The sequence below is a fragment of the Bos indicus genome, chromosome 1, assembly GCF_029378745.1.
Source record: "Bos indicus isolate NIAB-ARS_2022 breed Sahiwal x Tharparkar chromosome 1, NIAB-ARS_B.indTharparkar_mat_pri_1.0, whole genome shotgun sequence".
Lineage (NCBI taxonomy): Eukaryota > Metazoa > Chordata > Mammalia > Artiodactyla > Bovidae > Bos > Bos indicus.
In genome coordinates this window covers 76,159,198-76,168,751 of record NC_091760.1, presented here as the reverse complement: position 1 = coordinate 76,168,751, position 9,554 = coordinate 76,159,198, and the positions used below count along the sequence as shown (strand labels likewise).

Sequence of the window (9,554 nt, the reverse complement as noted above, 5' to 3'; positions counted from 1 at the left end):
CTTCATAGACTGGTGGATCTAGAAAAGATTGAGACATTGGATAAAAACAGCAACTGAGCAAGTGGAGGAGGAGCAACTAGAAACTGTTCTATTGGGGAGCTTTTCCAGAAGGCAGTCTCAACAGCTATGTCTGGGTACACTTGGGGTATGCCAAAAATTGTTACCAGTAAAGTATCAAACTTATTAAGTTATTTATTTTGTAAATAAAGTATATATGTGTGTCTGTGTTTATGCTTAAAATAACATCACACTCAAAGATTTGCCTTCTAGTAGTGTCTTAGTGAGGTTTGTGACATTGTACAGGAGACAGGGATCAAGACCATCCCCATGGAAAAGAAATGCAAAAAAGCAAAATGGCTGTCTGGGGAGGCCTTACAAATAGCTGTGAAAAGAATAGAAGCAAAAAGCAAAGGAGAAAAGGAAATATATAAACATCCGAATGCAGAGTTCCAAAAAATAGCAAGAAGAGATAAGAAAGCCTTCTTCAGTGATCAATGCAAAGAAATAGAGGAAAACAACAGAAAGGGAAAGACTAGAGATCTCTTCAAGAAAACCAGAGATACTGAAGGAACATTTCATGCAAAGATGGGCTCGATAAAGGACAGAAATGGTATGGACCTAACAGAAGCAGAAGATATTAAGAAGAAATGGCAAGAATACACAGAAGAACTGTACAAAAAAGATCTTCACGACCCAGATAATCATGATGGTGTGATCACTGACCTAGAGCCAGACATCCTGGAATGTGAAGTCAAGTGGGCCTTAGAAAGCATCACTACGAACAAAGCTAGTGGAGGTGATGGAATTCCAGTTGAGCTATTTCAAATCCTGGAAGATGATGCTGTGAAGATGCTGCACTCAATATGTCAGCAAATTTGGAAAACTCAGCAGTGGCCACAGGACTGGAAAAGGTCAGTTTTCATTCCAATCCCAAAGAAAGGCAATGCCAAAGAATGCTCAAACTACCGCACAATTGCACTCATCTCACATGCTAGTAAAGTAATGCTCAAAATTCTCCAAGCCAGGCTTCAGCAATACATGAACTGTGAACTTCCAGATGTTCAAGCTGGTTTTAGAAAAGGCAGAGGAACCAGAGGTCAGATTACCAACATCCGCTGGATCATGGGAAAAGCAAGAGAGTTCCAGAAAAACATCTATTTCTGCTTTATTGACTATGCCAAAGCCTTTGACTGTGTGGATCACAAGAAATTGTGGAAAATTCTTCAAGAGATGGGAATACCAGACCACCTGATCTGCCTCTTGAGAAATTTGTATGCAGTTCAGGAAGCAACAGTTAAAACTGGACATGGAACAACAGACTAGTTCCAAATAGGTAACGGAGTACGTCAAGGCTGTACATTGTCACCCTGCTTATTTAACTTCTATGCAGAGTACATCATGAGAAACGGTGGACTGGCAGAAACACAAGCTGGAATTAAGATTGCTGGGAGAAACATCAATAACCTCAGATATGCAGATGACACCACCCTTATGGCAGAAAGTGAAGAAGAACTAAAGAGCCTCTTGATGAAAGTGAAAGAGGAGAATGAAAAAGTTGGCTTAAAGCTCAACATTCAGAAAACGAAGATCATGGCATCTGGTCCCATCACTTCATGGGAAATAGATGGTGAAGCAGTGGAAACAGTGTCAGACTTTATTTTTCTGGGCTCCAAGATCACTGCAGATGGTGACTGCAGCCATGAAATTAAAGACACTTACTCCTTGGAAGGAAAGTTATGACCAACCTAGATAGCATATTCAAAAGCAGAGACATTACTTTGCCAACAAAGGTTCGTCTAGTCAAGGCTATAGTTTTTCCTGTGGTCATGTATGGAGGTGAGAGTTGGACTGAGAAAAAGGCTGAGCACCGAAGAATTGATGCTTTTGAACTGTGGTGTTGGAGAAGACTGTTGAGAGTCCCTTGGACTGCAAGGAGATCCAACCAGTCCATTCTGAAGGAGATCAGCCCTGGGATTTCTTTGGAAGGAATGATGCTAAAGCTGAAACTCCAGTACTTTGGCCACCTCATGGGTAGAGTTGACTCATTGGCAAAGACTCTGATGCTGAGAGGGATTGGGGGCAGGAGGAGAAGGGGACGACAGAGGATGAGATGGCTGGATGGCATCATTGACTCGACAGATGTGAGTCTCAGTGAACTCTGGGAGTTGGTGATGGACAGGGAGGCCTGGCGTGCTGCGATTGATGGGGTTGCAAAGAGTTGGACACGACTGAGCGGCTGATCTGCTCTGAGTGTCTTAGTGATCTTCCCTGGCAGCTCAGCTGGTGAAAAATCCACCTGTAATGCAGGAGACCCCAGTTCGATTCCTTGGCTGGGAAAATCTATTGGAGAAAGAATAGGCTACCCACTCCAGTATTCTTCGGCTTTCCTGGTGGCTCAGATGGTATAGAATCTGCCTGCAATGCGCGAGACCAGGGTTCAGTCCCTGGATTGGGAAGATCCCCTGGATGAGAGCATGGCAATCCACTCTGGTATTCTTGCCTGGAGAATCACCATGGACAGAGGAGCCTGGTGGGCTACAGTCCATGGGGTCACAAAGAGTTGGACAAGACTAAGCACAGCACAAGGTCCAGGATAGAGGAAATGTTGCCAAATTATCCCTGGAATACTGCTTTTAACTGTATCAGTGGTTCTTAGCATGAGGTATTCAGACCTCACTGAATGGGTGGAGCACCTCCCATCGTTACCCACCAAGGTCCTTGGACTCCTTAATCAATAGAAATTGATAAGAGGCCAGACAAAGAATTCAGGCAAAGCTTTACTATGACTCTTGCTGCAATGCTGCAGCATGAAGGAGAAACAGGTGCCTTTGCTCTCACCAAGAGGTGAGGTGACCTGGTCCCTTAAATGTGGTGAGAGTGTAGGGGTGGATTGGTGGGCCAGGCAGGATGGGTGGCTTAGGTGGTCTGGCCACCCCCCTGGACATACTTTGTGCAGGGATCATGCACTGTACCCTACTTTTGCCCTCAGAACCTCAGAAGCGGCAGTTACATTTTGGTCTTTCTGTATCTCGTTCATAATTCACCCCAACTGCTCATACTTGCAGTTATTTTTAGTCCCTTATAGTTTCTTTATATTCTGTTCTTGAGGAGATGTTTGTCCAGGAACAAGTAGGGCAGTAAAGGGCCCAGGTCCCAGGTCCTAGCCTGCATTAACATCACCTGGGAACTTGTTAAAAATGCAAATTCTCAGGCAGATATTATGAATCAGAAAATTTAGGAGTGGGGATCATCAATCCATGCAGTAATAAACCCTCCTGGTGATCCAGATGCAATAAAATGTTTGAGAACCATTGATTTATAAGTCTGTAGTCACCGCATAATGTACATGTACATTGACATACCTGTAAAAAGTGTTTTTGAAGTCATACCCCAAATTTAAACATATAACAATATTAGTTTTATTCTCTGAAGAATTCACTTGTGCTTCTTAAAACTCTGGATAAACCCATGTAGATACCAGCCTCTTTTTGCATCTGTAACTGAAGTTCACTATTCTTTTCTTTGATGAAATGACCCCCTGGAGAACAAGAGGAGGAACATAGCAATCATGATTTTCTGGTACAATTGTCTCACTCAACACAAGGACAATTTGCCATTAATAAACCTAATGGCATTAGAGGCCCAGATTTTATGAGTGGGCTCCTCAGCCAATTCCAGAGTTCCAGCACTTAGATGTGCAAAGCAAAATATGATTAATAAAAGGGGTTTTATAATATTTTAATGAAAATCTTCCAGTGAAAAGTTTCTTAAAACTTTCTGATTAGAAAAAAAAAAAGAAAAAAAAATAGTCTCCAGAAAACCTGAGGCTTACTTCAATTATAAAATCAATTTTTTCCTTTATCCAAACAACCACATAAAGCCAAAGTCTAATGATGAAAACCAAAAACTATTATGGCCTAAAAAAATGAGCATACAAGCATAGCTCTATGTGAGCAGTAACACAGGATAGCAAACACATTTAAAATTCCATAAAAGTTTCCTGTGGGTACACTGTGCTAAATGAAGTCAAATGCTAAATGAATCTAGTCCCCAAGAGTTCCATATAACTGGAAAACCTACAGTGTATCACTGCAGTTAGAAAATGGTTATTTTAAAATTTGCCTATTGAAACTTTACTGACTGTGTGCATGTAAATCCCATTAAAGTTCATAGACGCTACACATACGATCAGTGAGAGACACGCAACCCCCTAATGTTTTCTGTAATGAACTTGGGCTCAGCAGGTAGGGGCTAATAATTACACAGCACAGAATCTGTATTAGATTGCTTGCTCAGTTTGTGACTATCTGGTAACGGTGTGACACAGTGTATACCTTCTGTTTGAAAATGAGGGCAGGAATAATTTTGCAGATTGAAATTCAAACATGGAGTTAAATTCGTAGTCTATTTGTAGTCAGAGGATATGACTAGATAATACTTCCAAAGGAAAAGCACAAGGTAAGTTAATATTTAAAGATGAGACAAAATTTTAAAAATATAATAGATGTCTTCTAATTATGGTAAAATCTGATAAAATAATATTAATATAGTTAAGGCTATAGGAATACCACCATATTTTTTCCTACGTAAGTTTGACAGAAATTTGGCTTTCTTTATGAGAAAAGTTATGACAATATTGCATTAAAAACTGCCAAGTATTTTACATCTTTCATCTAGAAATTCGCTATCAGTAAATTATCCTTAATAAATATTTCAAAAATTTTTTCTAATAAATGGATAAATGTATGCATTATATTGACATTTTGACCATATCTTCTTAATGCACCCAGATCAGTTTTTATTCTATAGTTTTTTTTTTGAAGTGCAATAGAGAGAAATGGCAGAGAAGGCAATGGCACCGAACTCCAGTACTCTTGCCTAGAAAATCCCATGAATGGAGGAGCCTGGTGGGCTACAGTCCACAGCGTCGCACAGAGTCAGACATGACTGAGCAAGTTCACTTTCGCTTTTCACTTTCATGCACTTGAGAAGGAAATGGCAACCCACTCCAGTATTCTTGCCTGGAGAATCCCAGGGACAGGGGAGCCTGGTGGGCTGCCGTCTATGGGGTCGCACAGAGTCGGACACGACTCAAGTGACTTAGCAGCAGAAGCAGAAGCAGAGAGAAATGAAAATATAAAGAATATAAAATGCACTTCAGTTCAGTTCAGTTCATTCGCTCAGTTGGGTCTGACTCTTTGACACCCCATAAATTGCAGAACGCCAGGCTCCCAGTCCATCACCAACTCCCAGAGTTCACTCAAACTCATGTCCATCGAGTAGGTGATGCCATTCAGCAATCTCATCCTCTGTCGTCCCCTTCTCCTCCTGCCCCCTATCCCTCCCAGCATCAGTCTTTTCCAATGAGTCAACTCTTCACATGAGGTGGCCAAAGTATTGGAGTTTCAGCCTCAGCATCAGTCCTTCCAAAGAACACCCAGGACTGATCTCCTTAAAATGGACTGATTGGATCTCCTTGCAGTACAAGGGACTCCCAAGAATCTTCTCCAACACCACAATTCAAAAGCATCAATTCTTCGGTGCTCAGCCTTCTTCACATTCCAACTCTTGCATCCATACATGACCACTGGAAAAACCATAGCCTGGACTCGACGGACATTTGTTGGCAAAGTAATGTCTCTGCTTTTCAATATGCTATCTAGGTTGGTCATAACTTTCCTTCCAAGGAGTAAGCGTCTTTTAATTTCATGACTGCAGTCACCATCTGCAGTGATTTTGGAACCCCAATAAATAAAGTCTGATGCTGTTTCCACTGTTTCCCCATGTATTTCCCAAGAATTGATAGGACCAGATGCCATGATCTTCGTTTTCTGAATATTGAGCTTTAAGCCAACTTTTTCACTCTCCTCTTTCACTTTCATCAAGGGCTTTTTAGTTCCTCTTCACTTTCTACCATAAGGGTGGTGTCATCTGCATATCTGAGGTTATTGATATTTCTCTCGGCAATCTTGATTCCAGCTTGTGCTTCTTCCAGCCCAGCATTTCTCATGATGTACTCTGCATATAAGTTAAATAAGCAGGGTGACAATATACAGCCTTGACGTACTCCTTTTCCTATTTGGAACCAGTCTGTTTTTCCATGTCCAGTTCTAACTGTTGCTTCCTGACCTGCATAAAGGTTTCTCAAAAGGCAGATCAGGTGGCCTGGTATTCCCATCTCTTTGAAGAGAAGTGAAAAGCAAAGGAGAAAAGGAAAGATATAAGCATCTGAATGCAGAGTTCCAAAGAATAGCAAGAAGAGATAAGAAAGCCTTCCTCAGCGATCAATGCAAAGAAATAGAAGAAAACAACAGAATGGGAAAGACTAGAGATCTCTTCAAGAAAATTAGAGATACAAAGGGAATATTTCATGCAAAGATGGGCTCGATAAAGGACAGAAATGGTATGGACCTAACAGAAGCAGAAGATATTAAGAAGAAGTGGCAAGAATACACAGAAGAACTGTACAAAAAAGATCCTCACAACCCAGATAATCACGATGATGTGATCACTGACCTAGAACCAGACATCCTGGAATGTGAAGTCAAGTGGGCCTTAGAAAGCATCACTACGAACAAAGCTAGTGGAGGTGATGGAATTCCAGTTGAGCTATTTCAAATCCTGGAAGATGATGCTGTGAAAGTACTGCACTCAATATGCCAGCAAATTTGGAAACCTCAGCAGTGGCCACAGGACTGGAAAAGGTCAGTTTTCATTCCAATCCCAAAGAAAGGCAATGCCAAAGAATGCTCAAACTACCGCACAATTGCACTCATCTCACACGCTAGTAAAGTAATGCTCAAAATTCTCCAAGCCAGGCTTCAGCGATATGTGAACTGTGAACTTCCAGATGTTTAAGCTGGTTTTAGAAAAGACAGAGGAACCAGAAGTCAAATTGCCAACATCTGCTGGATCATGGATAAAGGAAGAGAGTTCCAGAAAATCATCTATTTCTGCTTTTTTGACTATGCCAAATACTTTGTGTGGATCATAATAAACTGCGGAAAATGTACTTAATGTCTTATAAACTGAGCAAGCACATATAATCAACACCTATAGTAAGACACACAAGACACACAACCTTATAAGCCCCTGAGAAGCTCCCCTCATTGCACAAGATTAACAACTCTCTTGACCTACAACACACATAGATTTCCAGTTATTTGTAACCTGAGAATAAGATTAGTATTATTTACTTTTTAAGATGAATTCATTTTGTCAGTTGTGTAGCGGTACTACATTTTGGCTTCAAATTGCATTTATTTTATGACTAAATATTGAACATATTTCATTTAGCTATCTTCTTTTGTAAATGTCTTTCAAGTCTTCGCTTATCGTTTTCCTATTGACTTGTCTATTATTTTACCATTGTTTTTTATATATTCTAAACCTTATATAAGGCCTTTATCAGACCTAAATGTTTTGCAAATATTTCTCACTCTATTTTCCCTTTTCTCATTATCTTCAAGTTGTCTTTTAGTGAATGCATGCTTTGTTGATAAGTTGTCTCCAACTCTTTGGAACCCCATGGGCTGTAGCCAGCCAGTCTTCTCTGTCCATGAGATTTTCCATGAAAGAATACTGAAAGAAATAGGTTATCCATTTCCTCTTCCAGGGAATCTTCCTGACCCTGGGATTGACCCATGTCTATGGCATCATATGTCCTTAATTTTAATTTGTCTAATTCATGTATTTTTGTTTACCAATTTTTGTGTGTCCTATTTATGAAAGCATACCTCAATTCATTAAAAAATTCACCTACTTTCTTCTAAAATTCTTTTTATATTATATTTATATCTGTAATTGATATATAATAAGTTAGTATTTGTATATGACTTGGAAAAGCCAATTGTTCCAGAACTATTTAGTGACTGAAAATCACCTTTCCTCACTATACTGTAATGTTACTTTGTCATAACTTAGGTGACCATATATATTCTGGACTTTCTATTTTTTGCCTATTTATCAGTTCTTGTACCAGGAAAACACTACTAATATAGCCTTGTAGTAATTATTAATATTCATTAATATAAATATCCAAAATTTTTTTGTCTTTAAAATTGCCTTTAATATTGCTTTTTGTGTTTCCACATAAATTCAGAATTAACTTTTACTCATCCTGCACTAAAAATAACTTTTGGGAGTTTTAGTTTCTGATTGACTTTAAATTTTTAATCTATATAGCAATTTGTTTTAAATTGACAATTTTATACATTGTGCCTTTCAATCCATGAACATAGTATTTCATTACATTTCTTTAGGTTTTCTTTTTATTTATGCTTACAAAAGTTTGTAGATTTCTGGTAAAAGTTTTGCATATCCTTTGTTAAATGTACCCCTGAGTATTTTTATGCTATTGAAAATAATAGTCATTTAAAAAATTACCCAGCACGTGTTCCTCCTCCTCCTCCTATTGCTCGGGCTGTAGTGCCCTCAAAACGCCAGCGTGTTTCAGGAAACACCTCACGAAGGGGCAAAAGTGGCTTCAATTCTAAGAGTGGACAGCGGGGATCTTCTTCTAAGTCTGGAAAGTTGAAAGGAGATGACCTTCAGACCATTAAGAAGGAGTTAACCCAGATAAAACAAAAAGTGGATTCTTTACTGGAAAGCCTGGAAAAAATTGAAAAGGAACAGAGCAAACAAGGAGTAGAGATGAAGAATGATAAGTCAGAAGAGGAGCAGAGCAGCAGCTCCCTGAAGAAAGATGAGACTAATGTGAAGATGGAGTCTGAGGGGGGTGCAGATGACTCTGCTGAGGAGGGGGACCTACTGGATGATGATGATAATGAAGATCGGGGGGATGACCAGCTGGAGTTGATCAAGGATGATGAAAAAGAGGCTGAGGAAGGAGAGGATGACAGAGACAGCGCCAATGGCGAGGATGACTCTTAAGCACATAGCGGGGTTTAGAAATCTTGTCCCATTATTTCTTTACCTAGGCGCTTGTCTAAGATCAAAATTTTCACCAGATCCTCTCCCCTAGTATCTTCAGCACATGCTCACTGTTCTCCCCATCCTTGTCCTTCCCATGTTCATTAATTCATATTGCCCTGCGCCTAGTCCCATTTTCACTTCCTTTGACCCTCCTAGTAGTTACATTAAGTCTTACCCTGTAATTTTTGCTTTTAATTTTGATACCTCTTTATGACTTAACAATAAAAAGGATGTATGGTTTTTAAAAAAAAATAAAAATAAAAAATAAAAAATTTTAATATTGCCACTGTATTTCAACATAATTAACTTTAATAGACTTTGTGTCCAACAATCTTACTACAATTTGCTTTCAAGTTTTAGTTTGTAGAATGTTTATATTTCTTATATACAAGATGGTATCTTGTTATCCTTAAATGACAACAGGTTTTTTTTCTCCTTTTCCTTTTGTATGTCTTTTATTTCCTTTTCCAATTGTAATCACTAAGGATCTATAGTAAACTGTTAAACAGCAGTGTTTCTAGCTGACATTATTGCCTATTGGAAGCTTTTAATAATCCATCACTGATATGATACCTGCTATATATTTGTAATATTCTCTTTATCGGATCAAAGTAACTGTT

General features: G+C 39.2%; 1 pseudogene; it reads left to right on the top strand.

Annotated features, from left to right (window-relative positions):
* The first annotated feature begins 2,782 nt into the window (after nucleotides 1-2,782).
* Nucleotides 2,783-9,170, top strand: LOC139178353 (heterogeneous nuclear ribonucleoprotein C pseudogene; annotated as a pseudogene).
* The last annotated feature ends 384 nt before the right edge of the window (nucleotides 9,171-9,554 follow it).